The sequence below is a fragment of the Melopsittacus undulatus genome, chromosome 4 (assembly GCF_012275295.1).
Source record: "Melopsittacus undulatus isolate bMelUnd1 chromosome 4, bMelUnd1.mat.Z, whole genome shotgun sequence".
Lineage (NCBI taxonomy): Eukaryota > Metazoa > Chordata > Aves > Psittaciformes > Psittaculidae > Melopsittacus > Melopsittacus undulatus.
The window spans coordinates 101,452,943-101,469,124 of NC_047530.1; positions in this window are offsets into that span (position 1 = coordinate 101,452,943).

Here is a 16,182-nt window from a genome sequence, read left to right on the forward strand (position 1 = left end):
GGTCTCTGCAGCCATGGCTGGGATGAGGCCAGGGGACAGGGGTGTGAGGTGCATGAAACTCAAGGAGGTACCTGCAGTGGACATAGATGCATGCTAGAGAATACGTCTGATGAGGAATGGCTGAGGGAACTGGGGTTGTTCAGTCTGGAGAAGAGAAGGCTATGGGGGGACTTTATCGCTCTCTACAACTGCCTGAAATCACTGAGGATGGAGTGAGGAGGTGGCTGATCTCTCCTCCCAGGTAACAAGCAATATGACAAGAGGAATTGGCCTCAAGCTGCACCAGGGAAGGTTTAGATTAGATATTAGGAACAATTTCTTCACAGAGAGGGTGCTCAGGCACTGGAACAGGCTGCCCAGGGCAGGGCTGGAATCACCATCCCTGGAAGTGTTCACAAACTGTGCAGATGAGGCCCTCAGTGACATGGGTTAGTGGTGGTCTTGGCAGTGCTGGGGTAACAGTTGGACTTGATAATCTTAAAGGTCTCTTCCAACCTAGTGATTCCATTCCTGTCAGCTGCATTAGCAGTATGTCCTGTGCACCATGCATGAGACAGGACAAGTGGAGTACTTTGCCCTCCCTCTTCCTGGTTTGCAGGTGTTGGGAGGCTTCTGGCTTCCTAGGAAGCAAAACGTCCTGGTGGACTGAGGGTCACACTGTTGGATTTCACCACCAGTGCTGAGCATGTCCATGTGCCACTGCTCCCCTGCACAGGGGATGGGTCGGAACACAAAAGCTGCCCCCATGAACGGGGACACTCAGCAGGGTTTGGGAGTCCAGTGCCTCTGGATCCCGCAAGGAGCTTTCTGGTTTGAGGCATCATTTACAGCTCATTGGTGTGAGTGTTTTCTGCAGTTTCCCAGGGGTGATCCAGGACACTTAAGGCCTGTGAGGAAGGTTTCCAGTCCTGAGTGGGGCTCTTGAGTGAGTATTTCAGTATTTCATGTCTGAATACAGGCTCTGTTTAGCAGTGTGGAGAATAAAGCTCCCATTTAGGATATTGCTGCTGCCTAAGAGGCTTTAGGGATTGTTAAAACTCTTGTCTCTCAGGAAATAGTCTGGCTTCATCTGTTGCCAATTAGAGCCATGGGGCAGCACGGAGGCCTGGGGTGATTGTTTGCAGCTTGACAACCTGCCTTTGGGTCCATGTAGGGGGTAGCACAGGAGCACAGAAAAGAGGGAAGACCCCACCACAAGGAGAAGCTGCCAAAGCCCACCAGCAGCCATGGAGTGATTGGGATGTGGAGGAAGGGCATCATTCAGCTCAGCACTGGCATGAATTAAGGCTTCCCGTGTGTGCACAGACGGGGGCTGAAACATCATCCCCCTTTTCAGATCTGTTTGCCTCAGGGATATGAAAACAGCCTTGAAATAGGAAACAGGACATTAGCAGGTTGGAGGGAGAAAGCAGACTGCATCCCTCCTGCGGTGCCCTGTCTGCGGGGGGTCTGCCCCCACACACTGCCTCCATCAGCACCCCAAAGAACAGGGCCCTTGGGGTATTTTGGCCATAAATGAGACCAGCTTGTGTTTGGGTTTTGGGCTGTCAGCAGCGCTATGGTGAGAGGGTGGCCATGACCTCTCAGCATGAAAGAGCACTGAGGACTCGCCCAACAGGAAATGGATAACAAACTCAATCTCCTGCGAGTCTCCAGGGGAAACCTCCTCTGAAGTGACTCTAATCCTGCTCTGGGTTAATGCACAGCACGCTGCTGGCTGTGATCCTGCTGAGGGTGAGGAACGAGCCATGTGCTGCGTGGCTGGGTGTGCAGGTTGGCTCTGTGGGAAGCAGAGCATCTTCAGATGGTGGGCAAGGTTTGGTGGAGAACTCCTGCTCCCAGGCACCCTGCCATCATGTGTGCATGCAGGAGGCAGCTTGGGGTGCCCCTCTAAGCCTCTCGTTCAGCAGAACAAGAGGTGTATCTGTGGGTTCACTTCCTTCCACTGCAAAGCAAATAGTGGGGTTTTTTCTGGAGCCTTTTGCTACCCAAACCCTGCAGAGTTTGTAAAGCACTGACCTAAATTAGCATTCAGCTCTCCCCAAGAGCTTCTGCATGTTCTATGAGTTTGTAGTCCAACTGCCTGGAAACCAGGTATTCCCAGCAACCTGTTGACTTTGCTTTGTGTTCATTGTGGGTGCCAAGTCTAAAGGCAACCCATGGCTTTGCACTCATTTCCAGCTTCTGTTGACTGACCACATTCTTCCAGCTCCAAGAGACCATTCCTCTCAATCTGCCAGTCTCCATGTGACAGACGTGTCCCCTGCTAGACTGCCCCTTGCTCTGCTGAGGCAGCCCTCCCTCTGCAGATGCTCATTTGCCCCCATCATATCTCTTTTAGGGCTAAGCCACCAGTTCATGTCCCCTGGGTCTTATTTGGACAGTAAGTGTTGACTCATCTGCGGTTTCTCTCCTCTGATTTCATTCTTTATGAAACAGGGGCAGACAGAAGGCAAGACCACCCCAGAGATGGGCAGGCTACACTTACTGGTCCAAGTGCTGCCCTGGAGAGCTATCACTGCAATGCAAAGGGGCCAGAAATCTCATTTCTGCACACAGCTTTGTGAAGGAGAACTCTTTGGAGGGACATGGCTTTTATGGTGCATTATTCTGCCTTTGCCACTGTGCTTTACTGGGGGGAGCAGGGAAACAGGGAGAGAGCCTTCAGATCAGGGAGGTGTCAAAGCGACATCAGATGAGGATTAAACTGTGCAGCGCCTGAGTGCTGGTAGGGCAGCAGCACAGCCTTGACAAGTTAGGGAGAAACAACCATTGTAAGACATTTCTACAAGCTCAAACACCCTTGGGCAGCCTGGTCATAGGCCGGCAGAAGGGAGGTCCCATGGTAGAGGCATAATGCTAGATGCCAAGGCTCTGCTTTACCTAAGGCCCCAGTATAGAAGGAACACCCTCTCCTGCCATTGAGGCTTGAATGAAAGAGGACTCAAAGTTCTCACAGATGATCTGGCCTAAATGTCAGTTCTCACCCCTGTTTCTAGACACATCCATGGAGGATCAGAGGGCAGGGAACCGGCAGTGGGCAGTCACACATGCAAAGCATACAGGAACTACTGAAAGGGAATGTAATGCTTATTTGGGTTTTGGGTTCTTCAGTGCTGCATTTCTCCAGCTAATTGATTGCCCTCATGAGGGTGAGGCTCTTATCAGATCCAGAAGGGAGTCCACCTCCGGGAGAAGTGGGGGAGAAAATGCAGGGTTGATTAGCATATAAAGCGTGGTAGTGAGAGATGAAGTTTGCTGTTGACCACAAGCAAATTCAATCAGGATATGTCCTTTCCTCCCCACTTTGATGTTGAGAGCTATTTGCTTGCTGCAGAGTCATTGATGAAAGCTTGGGGAGGGGAGCAGCATGCACGGATCCCTCCCATGCTCACCGGGGGCACTGTATCTGCACTGACAATGTAACCATATCATTTCTCACTGGAAACGGGTGAAATCCCAGGATCTGAGGGGTTGGCAGTCCCTGATAATAAATAGGTATAAAGAATGTTTCTAGGCCTGAGCTGCAATAGCAAAATGGATGATGCACAGGCTCATCATCTGTATGTGCATGTCCCATATGCACACACACAACCAGAGACTGACTCTGTGGGTCACTTCCCAACAAGCACTGTGACACTCTCAGCAGGGGAGAGCAAGAACCAGTTCCCTTCTGTCTAGAGAGACACAAAGCCCAGGCATGGATAGTGGTAAAAGGTGAGAGCTCTTTCCTATTTCTTACGTACCTTTTCCATTAAATGCAGTCTGACTACAGCTCTGCACAGAGATACAGCTCTGGGTGTCGCACACTCCCAAACCTGATGCTGGTTGTCGGTGCTGCACCTCAGCAGCTCAGGGGCACAAAACATAGATGCCAAGTGGGTGTATAGTGAAACCCCTGTACTTTCTCTCCGCTGTCAGGTTGCATCACACTTGAAATCAGACAAACAAATCACGGGGCTGGGGAGCCCAGCCTTCTGCCTGCTGACTAACCTCCCCTCCCCATGCCTCCGGCTGCTGGGAACCGTGGGCTGCTGGCATGCACAAGCCCTATAGCTTGGTTTGGTAGGAGCCCAAAGCGGCTTGAATGGCAGGAGGAAACTCAAAGCTGGCGACCCCTCACCAAAGCTTTTTGGCCGCTGTGTTTTGAGCACAGCGTAGCAGCAGCCAGTGACTCTCCAGAGCATGTGATGTGATAGAACAAAAGTGTGGGTGGCAGAGGATGTTAACGTGCTGGCAGTAATTCCCAGCTCTGTGACAATGAGCCACTGATATCATCACACATGCTGGGCCAGATCCGGTGTTCCTCCTCTTGCCTGAGACCCTGATGAAAGCAATGGGAACTGCCACCCAAGATAATGATTGCAGGATCAGGCGGATGATGACACCCTGCTTTTCTTATCTCGTTATCTCTGGCACTGCCTCTCCCTCTCTGCGTCTCTTTCCACTACTTGCAGTGTTTCATTCTGTGCTCACGAAGTGTAAGGAGAGCCCACTGGGGAGCTATAAAAAGCACCCGCTCCCTGGAAACTCCCTGAGCTTATAGGGAAAACATTCTTCCGCTTTGCTTCCAGCAATTAAATTGCATCAGAAGATGCCCAAATCCAAGTATTGTCTCGCTGCTGTTACCCTGGGCAGGCAGATGCTGGATGGTCTATAGTTAGGAGCAGCTGAGGAAGTGGGGCTGTGCAGGGTCCAGGGAACCCTCTGCAGTAGGATGTCCTAGAGATTACCTTTGTCTGGAGCCCACCTTCATTAACCCATTTGAGACCTCACTCTTGACAAGGCCCAGCATGTATTGCATGCTGAGGAAATACCATCATTTAGTCAGTTCAAGTGTTTGTATGATTGTTACTGCCTCTGCTCTCATATCCTGCTAGGACTTGCCATGGTGTGAGCCATGGGGCTGCAGAGCCTCAGGTGTACCAAGGGGGACCGCACTGATGGGGACCCACCAAGGACAAACCCTCCCTCATTCAGACATGCTGAGGGCTGAAGCATTTTTCAAACCCATTGGGTCAGTTGTGTGTGATCCTCATCCTTTGAGGTAACAGTGGCCATAGTGAGGTGATCCTAACTCTGTGCTAGCTTCAGGGACTACCATTCCCAACATGAGGGCTGCGGACTTCAGCTCTCCCCCAAAAGAGGGCCAGTGGCACCATCCCATTCTATCACTCAGTGCAGACCCTGGCCTGGGGACCTGGAGCTGTGGGATCCCTGCCTCCAGCCCTACACAGGATCCCACCAGGGAGCTCTGCTCCACCCTCCGCAGGGCATCATCTTTTTCCTTCTCTGTTTCCCTTCTGTAAGCACTTTGATCTCTGTGAGGACTTGGTGCAAAAGGTGTATGTTCCCATACACCTTTTTTTCACTTGCTGTTGCAGTTATCAGTTGTTTTGATGGCATGTAATGAATTTGTCTTAAAAATATTGATTTGATTTAGAGCTGGTGGGACAAGCAGGCAGGAAGATGTCCTTGTCAGCTTTTGAACACTGATAGCTGTGGAATAGCTGTTTTCCCAGGAGAGCACACCCGCTCACCCAGTAAAGGATGCTCTCTCCAGCTTGCTCATTTCACAGCCATAAAGGGCCCAGTCTAAACTATTACAAACACAGCTTGTTTCAAACAGGGCTTATTTTTAGCTACAGTACAGTGAGCTGCTGATAGGTTTCGATCAGACCAAGGGACAGCCATGTGATCCCTGTGTCTTCACATCATGCACGCAGTTTCATTGTTCAGGCATGACGATCTGATCCAGTGATTTCCGAGTCAAACCCTGTATCTCCTACTTGACTAGAGCATTTTTTGATTTGGAGACATCAAGAGAGGGAAACTCCACCACTTCCTTTGGTAGTTTGTTCCAGTGGTTAATCAGCCTCACTACTAAAAATATGAGCCTCATTTCTCACATGAACTTGGTTGCCTTTAGCTTCCCATCCCTGTCTTTTTGTGCTGGCCTCATCCACCACATGCAGTGAAAGCAGGCCAGATGACTGAAAGCATTCCAAGTTCAAATTCGAGTAATCTTGCTCTATTTTCTATAGGACTACAACATATTTTCTCTGTGGAAGTGATGGACAAGATATTCTGCAGCAGCTGGTGAGAAATAAGCCTTCTGACTTGAAAGAATTGACCTCCACACTCTCCTCCCTCTCTGCCTCTAATTCTGTTGTAATTCCTCATCTGCAGTTAATTAAAAGGGAATCCCCCACTGGAGGAAGAAACAGAAATAGAAAAATCCCTTTTCAGGAATAGGCACTATGTAGCTAATCAAGCTGGGGCTGCATTGTTAGGAGGAACCTCTCCTAAGCCAGGCCCACAGCAACCCACAGCAAGAGCATCATTTTCAGCTCTGCGGAATAAGTTGGCTGACAGCTCGTACGGATGCGATCCAGTTCTTATGTGTGAGAGCAAAACAAAAATGCCTCACTATGAGTTTAATTACAGTTGTTGATGAGAAATCCTTTGCAGTGCACATTTCAGCTAAAACAACCTTGCAATTAATCATGCAGACAGAAGCCTGCTCCTGCTGTGACCAAAATCTGACATTGAATCTACCTCTACTTTTCCACCCTTTCTTGACCTCTCATCTAAAAAGAGAAGAAAAAAGTTCAAGGAGCTGAAAGAGAGAACTCCCCTATCTGGATATTTTTTGCATGTGGTAATAAAGCTGAAGTTACAGGCATTTAACAGCAAGGAAATACCAACACCACTGCTGCTTGCTGATGGGGTCCCTCTCCCCTGGCCTGTGCTCACTGGAGAATTAATGGGATGGCATTTGATGTGACAGCACTACACTCGTAAGGTCTCAGAATCCCAAATGTCAGGGTCAAAACTCATGTCAATCACTCCTCTGGTTTGTCTCTAACATATCCAGCTGACACGAGTGCCTGAACTGCCTGGAAGGGAGGGAATCATTGCAGCAGAACGTTTAATGAGTGTCCACCACAGGACAGGGTTTATTTCTGGCTGTGTGGCTCAGTGTGTCACATCACCTCCTGCCTCCATGGACCACATCTGCATGGTAGCCAACGTGACAGACATTTGCTGTAGCTTCTCCCAGGGTGATCCGATTTAGGCTGACAGAAACAATGTACAGCAATAAATATGTGTTGTAATGATCCTGTCAGTCATGACTGGACTGGAGAAATGCCTCTACCTAAGTACCTAATGTGCAAAGAATGGAAGCTGCATAAATGGATGAGATGGCCTGCTGTGAAAAATGGTGAGTGCTAAATCCTGGCTCAAATTAAGTGCTTTGGGATTAGGGTTTGGGATGGGATCTTTGGTTTGGTTTGCATGTCCATGTGTATGTGTCTAGATACAGCAGCCTGGAGGATGTCAGGATTAACCTGCCCAAGTCATAATCTGGTGAGCTAGAAAACTGCCCCACTTATGGCTGGAGGAAGGCATTTCTCACAACAGTTTCAAGACTCATTTCAGTCAGATGCCTGTGTGGTCCCCATCACTGCCTGCCCCAAGCTCTTCCCTATCTGAGATGTACAAAGTGATCTGTGGGTTCATGTTCCCACCTTCCCTCAGATAATGCCATGGCTTTTCCCTTATCTTCTTTATTTCAACCCTTTTCAGCTCTTTTAACTCAGAGATGGTAGAACAAGGGGTCCTTTTCACCCTCCAGGATGGCAAAGAGCCTTGCTGCTCTCACTGACCAGAATGGCATATCCTGGGAGAGACAGTCCTTTGTCTGGTCACAGGTATGTGATGGCTTTGGTCATGGGGTCCCTCCTCTCTCTGCAGCTCCTCACCCGCATTCAGAGGGGTGTTTGCATGTCCCCTGTAATCCCTGTCTTGGTTGTCTTGCTGCATGGCAGAGGGCAGGAGTTTCTGAACTCTTGGAGTACAGAAAGCATTTGGAAAGGCAAACACATTGTATGTTGTCCTCAGAAACAGGCAGGGCATTGCCAGCATCAAAGGGCTGGAAGCGTTCAAGGCGAGGTTGGATGGGGCTTTGAGCAACTTGGTCTAGTGGTAGGGGGTTGGAACTGAATGATCTTAAGGTTCTTTCCAACCCAAACCATTCTATGATTCTAAGATCTCAGGTGGCTTTTCCAAACATTAAGCTCCATTTTATCTCTTAGGCATTAGGGTGGATGTGCAATGCAGGAGGCTGTAACTTAAATGTCAAGTGAAGCACAAAATGAGTATGTCCATGTCTGGGTGTGGAGTATCTGAAGCATTTCTCTTGTTGATTTATGCCATGGGAAACAAACAGGATCAGAGCAATAATGCCCCAAGACGTCCAATTTCCACACATGTCCCAGAGCACTTCCTGCTGAAGGCAGGCAGCCCTGAGCCCTGACCACTTGTGCCCACAGCAGATCACCCCATTGCATCAAAATCCAAAGTGTCTCAGACACGGAGAGCGGGCTTTGGCTGCCTCTGGCTCCTTTCTGGTTTCCAGCTCTTTGACAGGGTAAATCAAGCCTTTGTCCTGCTCAGCATCATGAGGCCGGGCTTCCTGCAGACAGGGACAATGCCCTCTTGTTAAGGAGTAAGCCTGTGTGGAGGAGGCTAAGCCTCAAAACACCTTCCAGCACCAACCCCTGGGACCTGATCTCAGTAATGCAAAGGTGAGTGTTGGTGAAGGGAACGATACCTACTTGCTGCTCCTTCTGGAGCCCCCTCGTATCATCCCCACCTCCATCTTGCAGGTTTCTGTCCCAGCAGCAAGAGCAGCAGAAGCAGACACATCGACCTCTCACCTGGTATGGGGGAATTATCTTAAAATAGAGCCTCCTACACCACGCTGGGCTGCATGGGCAGCACAAAGAACACACACCATTTCATCCCTCTGTGCTTAAAGCTGCAGCATGGTAAGGGCAAAGGGTGTCCAAAGTGTAAGCTGGTCAGGATGAGCCCTCTGGAAGTGACAGTCTAACCTATGTTGATCAGGGTGAAAGCCAGCAGTGAAGCATCCTTCTTGTCCCAAACTTATTGTAGGTCTGCCCTAGGCAGGGAGGACTCATATCTTTAGTCAAGTTCTGTGCAGTTCCAGGCCACCTGGAGGGTAGGGTTTGGGCAGGCAGTGGGAAAGGGGAACAGATACTTCCCCTGCCTTTGAGAACAACATTGGGGTATTGCCAAGATGTGCACCTAGCTCTCCTGTGGTCTCCCTGCTGCAGTGAGGGAGTGCAATTTCTCCCTTCTTTAAACACATCCATAGAAAATGCACAGGCAGGATTGTCACGCTAACCTTGTGACAAGTGGTGCCACCATATGGGAAACACATGCTGAGCCAGGCCAGCCTCATCCTGCTGCTGTACTTCCATGGCTATAGCTTTCCCCTCCCTTGGCCATCCCACCACAAGAGAGTGGATAGAGAGAACCCCTGGCAAGCTCTGTCCTTTCCACATCCCTGGCTTCCTTCCCTTCCTCTGGAGTTTCGTGTTCAGAGGCACCATGCTATGTGTGTGCTTACTGGTGGGACACCAGTATGGTCTGATAGCATTTTCGGCTAGCTAGCAGCATGTGATGCATGGGGAGTATTGCTGTGATCCATAGCTATAAGTATAGAAAAGAAAGTCCCTGCCACCATGGATTCAGAGCTCATCACAGTGCCAAGGCCAGGCTAACAATATCACAAATGTGTTCTATTCATGGAAAAGCTTTAGTTGCTCTTCATGGGTAGTCAGTTCTTGGAGCTGTTAGGATAAAAAATGGAGCAGCAGTTTCAGCAGCCTGTTGTCTGTAGGCTCAGGCAGTGCAAAGGGAACACCATGGCTGTACAGTTTCTCTAGGACTGATCTCCCTTGGTGGAACAGTTTCCAAAGGCAAAGCTATGCATATCTCTAAGCCCCATGGGTTCAGGTGCCCAAGATCTTTCCAGATCAGTCCAAATAAGTATTTTTTCCCCTTCCTGGTAGATAAGAGATCTATTGTAAACAACCCAAAACTGTCAGTGATTCAGCCAGTGGAATATGCGTCAGATGTCCCGATTTCCAAGGCAGCACTGCTAAGGTCTGGCTGGTGGTGTGTCCCAGCAGCCAGCTTTCCCGGGAAGCCGCTCCTCAAACCAAACTCCTACTGCAGCACCACTTCCCAGAGTGCTGCCTATCAGGGGGATGCTGAGAGGTCCCAGGGGTGCAGGAAAGGAAGCGTGTATGTGTGTACCACAGTCCTGGTGGTGGGAATGAGAGATGAGCATCAATCACGGAGGGTCATTTCACCACCCCCTCCTAAACTGGGCTCCCACTGTCACTGCAAGCGATGCTGGACAAATGTTCTGATGAGTGACAATTTTTTTCCCAGCTCAGCCATGCTCTCTTTCCACCCCTTTTTCCCTGTGAGTTGACTTCTGCCTACACAGATGCTTCTAGACCAGCCTGAATGCCTTCTCCATTGTGTGCTGATGGGATGGTGAGGTTGTACTGATGTACACTTTCTTCCCCTGGATTTCTAGGTTTTCCTTCATGTAGGCAGAGAGCAGCATGATGCTGTATGACTTAAGTCCCTGCTTACGGTTCATGAATAATAAAGACTACCAAAACTCACAGCCCAAAAGCCATGTTCTGGAGGAGCTCTGGCCCATGCTCATGGAGCAAACCTCTGCAGTGGTGTGAAATGTGATGGCCTCACCTTGGTCTTCAGCCAGAGGTTGCACTCCACACCCTGGAGCTGGAGGAAAGGATGGTGCAGGATGGTCCAGGCTCTCCAGTGTGATGATGTCTGGCTCAGCTCGGACCCTTCTGTGGATGGTTTAACAAAGGAAACCAAAGCAGAGCCCACTGGGTGCAGGTGGGATGGAGCAAGCATCTGTTTATAGGGTTGGTGTTTTACTTCTGCTCTGGAGGACTGGCTGTTACTCGCTTTATCAGGACTGTAGGCTGAGACTGTCTGGTAGCCATAGGCTGTAAGGTAGCCCTAAAGATCTTCACCATGAGCAGCCCATGTCAGAAGAGGCATTTCCCAGCAGGAACTTGGGAAGCGCTAGAGAAAGAGACTATCTTTGAAATTCTTAATTTGAAATTAAATAAGAAAGTCTTAATAAACCTGGAAATCCCCCTTTTAAATTTGATACAGCAGCCTCTTCTGGGCCCCCAAGCCCTCAGGGAGGAAGTCATTGCGAAGTAAGATTAAATGCACTTAAAGTTGAGGGGCCAGGGAGGTGGGAACCCAAGGCCTGTTTGCACTTGTGCAAGCCAAAGCATCAACTAAAGGAGCTCATTTGAAGGTAGGCCCATACAGGAACAGCCTCTTGTTCAAAGGAGACCATCCTTTCCCAGGAATGGGAGCTAAATAAAAGCTGACTTTGTCGTACCTACAAGGGCTTGCTGGAGGTGCAGTCTGCAAACAGAGCAGCAAGGTGGTTTCTGTTGTAGGAGTTCCTGTGCAAAAGGCGTTTGCCATATCTACAAAGGAAATCAGCGATGTCACCCCACGGGCTCTTTTCCGCCCGTAGGAAAGTGTGGCAAAGACACGTACTATAAGCAGCAGCATCGTATTGGGAACAGTTTCCAATATAAAGTTGACTTAAAAAGAGCCAAGGCACTGCCTTGGTTCAGCTTTGATAATGCCAGTACAAATCATCACCCAGGTCCTGCTGGTCTCAGATCATACCCTTCCTACAGGGCGAAGGTGAGCAAATGCATGGCAGGGGTCATGCAGGTAGCTTAACTCTCCTGTTTTTAAATGAATAGCATTTTTGTTAGCATTTACTTCCACATTTACTTCTGCTTAACTATAACTATGTATTTTATGGGCTTAGCATATGATACCATTTTTGCTGGTGAAATACAGGGTGGAACATGGCCCTCCTGGCACGAATCAGTTTGATGCTCAGAATGAAAGCTGTAACGGGTTGAGAGTGTTGGGGGTGTTTTACGTTATGAAGATGCTCGAGTGGGCTGTGCCATCAAAAGGATACAGAGTGGAAGCCACATCCTGCCGACTTGGGTAATCCATAAAAGAGCTTTCAGTGTTTTCCCTTGGAGTAACAGCTTTAAATTTTAATAAGCTGTAGTGTACTTTCACCGGATGTCATAAGCTGATACAAAGTTTAAATGGGGTTAAGTAAGTAGGAGCCTAGGAGAGAGGAACATAAAAGACGTAAATTATTTCCTCTCTTTCACAAGTTTGTTTCACCAGGTTTATTTGGGGATGGGGGGGGATAATATTTAATTCAAATGATTTTTTCTTCTCTGGATGATTCAGAGGTCAGGGGATGGAGACAACCCTTGAAGCAATGAAATCAATCAAGTTGCTAATTCAGGTTACTTTGTCATTTACCAACGATATTTACCAAGTCACAGACTTGTGTGCCTGAACGTGATCCGCACAAGCCTGTAAACGCAAGGATTTGTAGGCAGAAAGGTCACCCACCCCACCCCTACCCTCAGGCAGGATCAGCTCTGTGTAAGTCTGTCCAGATAGATCATTGTTCAACCTGTTCTTGGAGCCTCAGCCGTGGAGAACAGCAGCACCATCACTCAAGAAGCTTCCCCCACCTACAGCAGATGTGCCTGCCTTCGCTTCAAGCCCATTGCCCTCATGTTACTGTGGGTGAAAGAAGAGATCTGGTTTATCTTCTTCCTCTTTGCAGCTTTGGGTGGCACATTTGCTGTCACCACAGCCTCCCCCAGCCCAACAGCTCCAGCTGCTTCCTCTTTCCCCTCAGCTGCCTTCTAGATGTGCTGCAGCAGACCCAATACCATCCAGAAATACCATCTAGGGTGATACCCAAAGCCTACCTTCTGCTTGTTTTCTCTTTGCAAAGGTGGGATAAAGAGGGGTTTGGGGTGTGGGATGTGCAGTGCCATGCTTGGAGTTGGGTAATCCTAGAGAGTTTGTTTGCATCATGACCCACTGCTCTCACTGCCTGTGCCTTGAAAACAAATGGGCTGTGGAGTGGGGTTTTTTCCTGCTACTGGCAGTGCTATAGAAAACAGTGGTGTAATGGGGTTTACTGTGTTTATTTTGTTTGCTTCCGTGTAGCCCACTGAAATAGCTCCAAAACATTCTCAGCTAAAAGCATCAGCTACTCCATTTTGAGCTTAAAAAGTCATTTCTGTACCCAGGAGATGTACTCGTTCTCAGTGGAGTGGGCATAGTAACACGCACTGTGCAGTGGATTATATCTATGTGATTATACCCTCCAGGCAACAACCTGGTGCTGAAGAAATGAGTCACTCAGAAAGACCAAGGCTGAGGGAATCAGGTTCAGTGATTATAAGATTTGCTTCCAAAAGATCTGGACCAAAGTAGTCAGTATTCCCCCAAGATATGCTTATGCTAATAGTCAATTTGGTGGTTTGTGTAAGAATATTTTATGTCATTTGATGTCTCCCAACTGTCTAAACCACACACAAGGACTAGGATTCACAGCGTGAGAGGCTGGATGGGCTCTGATGGGCAGGAATAGCCAGGAGATGTGAGTGAAAACCTGCCCTGGCTAATGATGGCTGTGCTAGTGGGGGGAGATCTTCCAGTGCAGAACAGGAGCAGGTTCCTGGGAAATACATCCAGGAAAAGGGAAGAGACAGGACGAGAAGGCAAGAGTGCGTGCAGGGAAACAGTGGCAGGAAGAGGAAAGAACAAATGAGAACCGGCAAGTTGATAAAAGAACAAAAGGGCTTTGTCTCACATTAAAGGCAGCCAACTACACAAATCATTTTCCCATGTAAGCAATTACTGCTGCTACCCCAGGGATGGTACATGGTTGCAAATGGGAAGATGGGTTCTTTACATTCATAACTGGGTCTGCAAGTGCCCCATCAATATGGCTCATGATGCTCTGAGCCACGTCAGGCAAGTGCAGAAATTGAAACTTGATTGTGCAGATAGCTGTAATCCCTGTTTTACAACCTGACTGTCCATCTGTAGATGGGAATAAGTCATCAGCTGGTGGAACAGAAAGAACAGTGGCTTCTAAAAGGAGACAGGAGGTTCAGTTTATTCCTCTTTCACTCCTGACAGCAGCTGCTGACAGCAGCTTGCAGCAGTCAGTGGAATCACATAGGTATGAGTCAGGTAAGAATCAGACGTAAGCCTGAGATTCCCTTTCAGCCTGATTTTCAGAAGTGCTGAGTGCAGTTAGCTCCTATTCAAACCAAGGCAATGTGTAGCTTAATTCTGGTTTACGGCAGCAGAGCTGGGAATATAAACCACGTCTGAGAGGCACCTGGGCCACAATAAATAAGAATTTGTTTGGTTTTCCATAATTGTATAGGCTGTGGCACACATTTTTCCTAATTCTTTGGGAATAGTCACTTATGATTATGGATTTGTTACAGAAAGTAGATCTAAAGTGAAAACTGTACTGAACTCTCTTTTTATTGTAAATGCTCACGCAGATACTGATCTATTTTTTAGCTTTCTGGGGTAGGAAGAAAGATTCCAGCTTAGCACCATATCTATGGGGCCATAAAGTGAGGGGGGTGGTTGCCATGACACAGAGTCTGTGTATGAGAGTGCTTTACACCCTCTAGAATCAGCTTTTGGCAATGGGGTTTTCTGTTGAGACTGAGAGAAATCTGATGTTCATGATCCGGTCTGGTCTTTAGGCTTTGTCTCAAGAGTGACCAAGTCATGACACTGATGAGGTCTCAGCTTGACAATCCCCTATTGCCATGGCTCGGCTGTCCTTAGCCCAGGGTATAAATTTACCTGTCTTCCAGCTCTCCATTTACCGGCACGGGCTTATCTCACTGCTTGTGCTGTAAGCATTTCGCCATCAGCCACTCCAAAATTAGAAACTGATGTTATGGAAAACTTAATAACACTAAAGAAATGCCAACCCATCTTCTCTGCTGTCTTGCGCTGTGCTTTGTTCCTCTGAGGCATTCCTTGCATTTCACAACCGACTGGAGGATGGGGGCTCAGGATTGTGCCCCAGCAGGGATATATGATACAGCTCTGGCCCCAGACTAGGATCCCACAGCGTTTATGGATCTCCTGTGTGACCCTTGATCTGCCTTCCCTTCAGCCCCCTTTCCACCAGTAAGATTGCTCGCTGGCTTTCTCCACCTTTGGTCTTGGGGATAACTCTCTGGGGAGACAAGCACACTTGTAGCCCCCAGGATAGGGCATCCCTTGTCCCTGCTCAGGCAAACTGAGCCCTAGAAACTCAGCTGATCCTGTCTTTTCTTCCCCAAGAAATACATTTCCCATTCATTTAGTCATCTAAGCCCCTTTTAAAAGCTGCTTTTGAGTTGTATTCTCTCCAAAAGGCAGCATCTTGCCCTAGAGCCATGCCTACTGGCTACTCCCCCATGGATGATGTGCCCTGGGAGCTTTTACCTGGGATGGGGGTTCAGTTGTAACCCCAAGAGCTGGAGCCTCTCCTCCCCAGCTGCAGTGAGGGTTTCCCTTCATAGCACTGTAAACAGGCAGAAACAAAGAGCTCAGAGGAGGTGAGGAGGGGAGAAGGGAAGAGTGAGCTGGGTTAGGGGAAATACAGCCTGGAAGAAAAGGAAAGGACCAGCTGATCTGAAAGCCCCGATAAAAGCCCAAAACAAAGGACAAAAGAGCCTGGGAGATTATCAGGGGGAAGCGGGAGGAGGAGCAGAAAGATGCAGCAGACCCGAAATGGGAATGATGTAAAGTGCTGCAGGGAGGAGGGGAGTTTCCTACCTAGAGTAGAGGGTGGTTTAAGTTACTCAACCACCTCCGCTTACAGGAATCGAGCCCCTTTCTCCCTTCTGGCTGGGAGCACCTGACAAAAGAAGGAGCTGCTCCAGCAGGGAAAAAGTATCCCTGTCCATCCCACAGCCCTGACAGCATCAGCCCCGATTGCTCATCTATTTCCAAGTACAACCGAGTCATTTCGCTGGTGGGCAGAGAAGTCAGGGACGCTCAGCGTGTCCAGCACCCTGCAGTGAGGAAGCATTAGTACTGCTGTTGTTAGCCTCGTTATTTTCTTCTAATAAAAAGGTGGGCATGACTCACTCCATTAAGAAACAAAAGCAGAGCTGTAATCTACTGAAAGGCAGTTGTTTGGATGCTCGGCATTAGGTGTGTAAAAGCAGGAAGGTCAGCTGCAGGTCAGCTCTGCTCTTGTTCACCCTGCCCAGGACAGGCCAAACTTCAGGTATTCCCCATAGAGGTTATTTGCTGGGGTGGTGTGATCTGCGCCTTTCACTTCAGCCAGGAGTGTGGGTGTGTGTGTGGGGGGGGGGAGGTTGAAGCTCTCTTTCCCACCCCTCCACATTTCACTTGGGTTTCCTG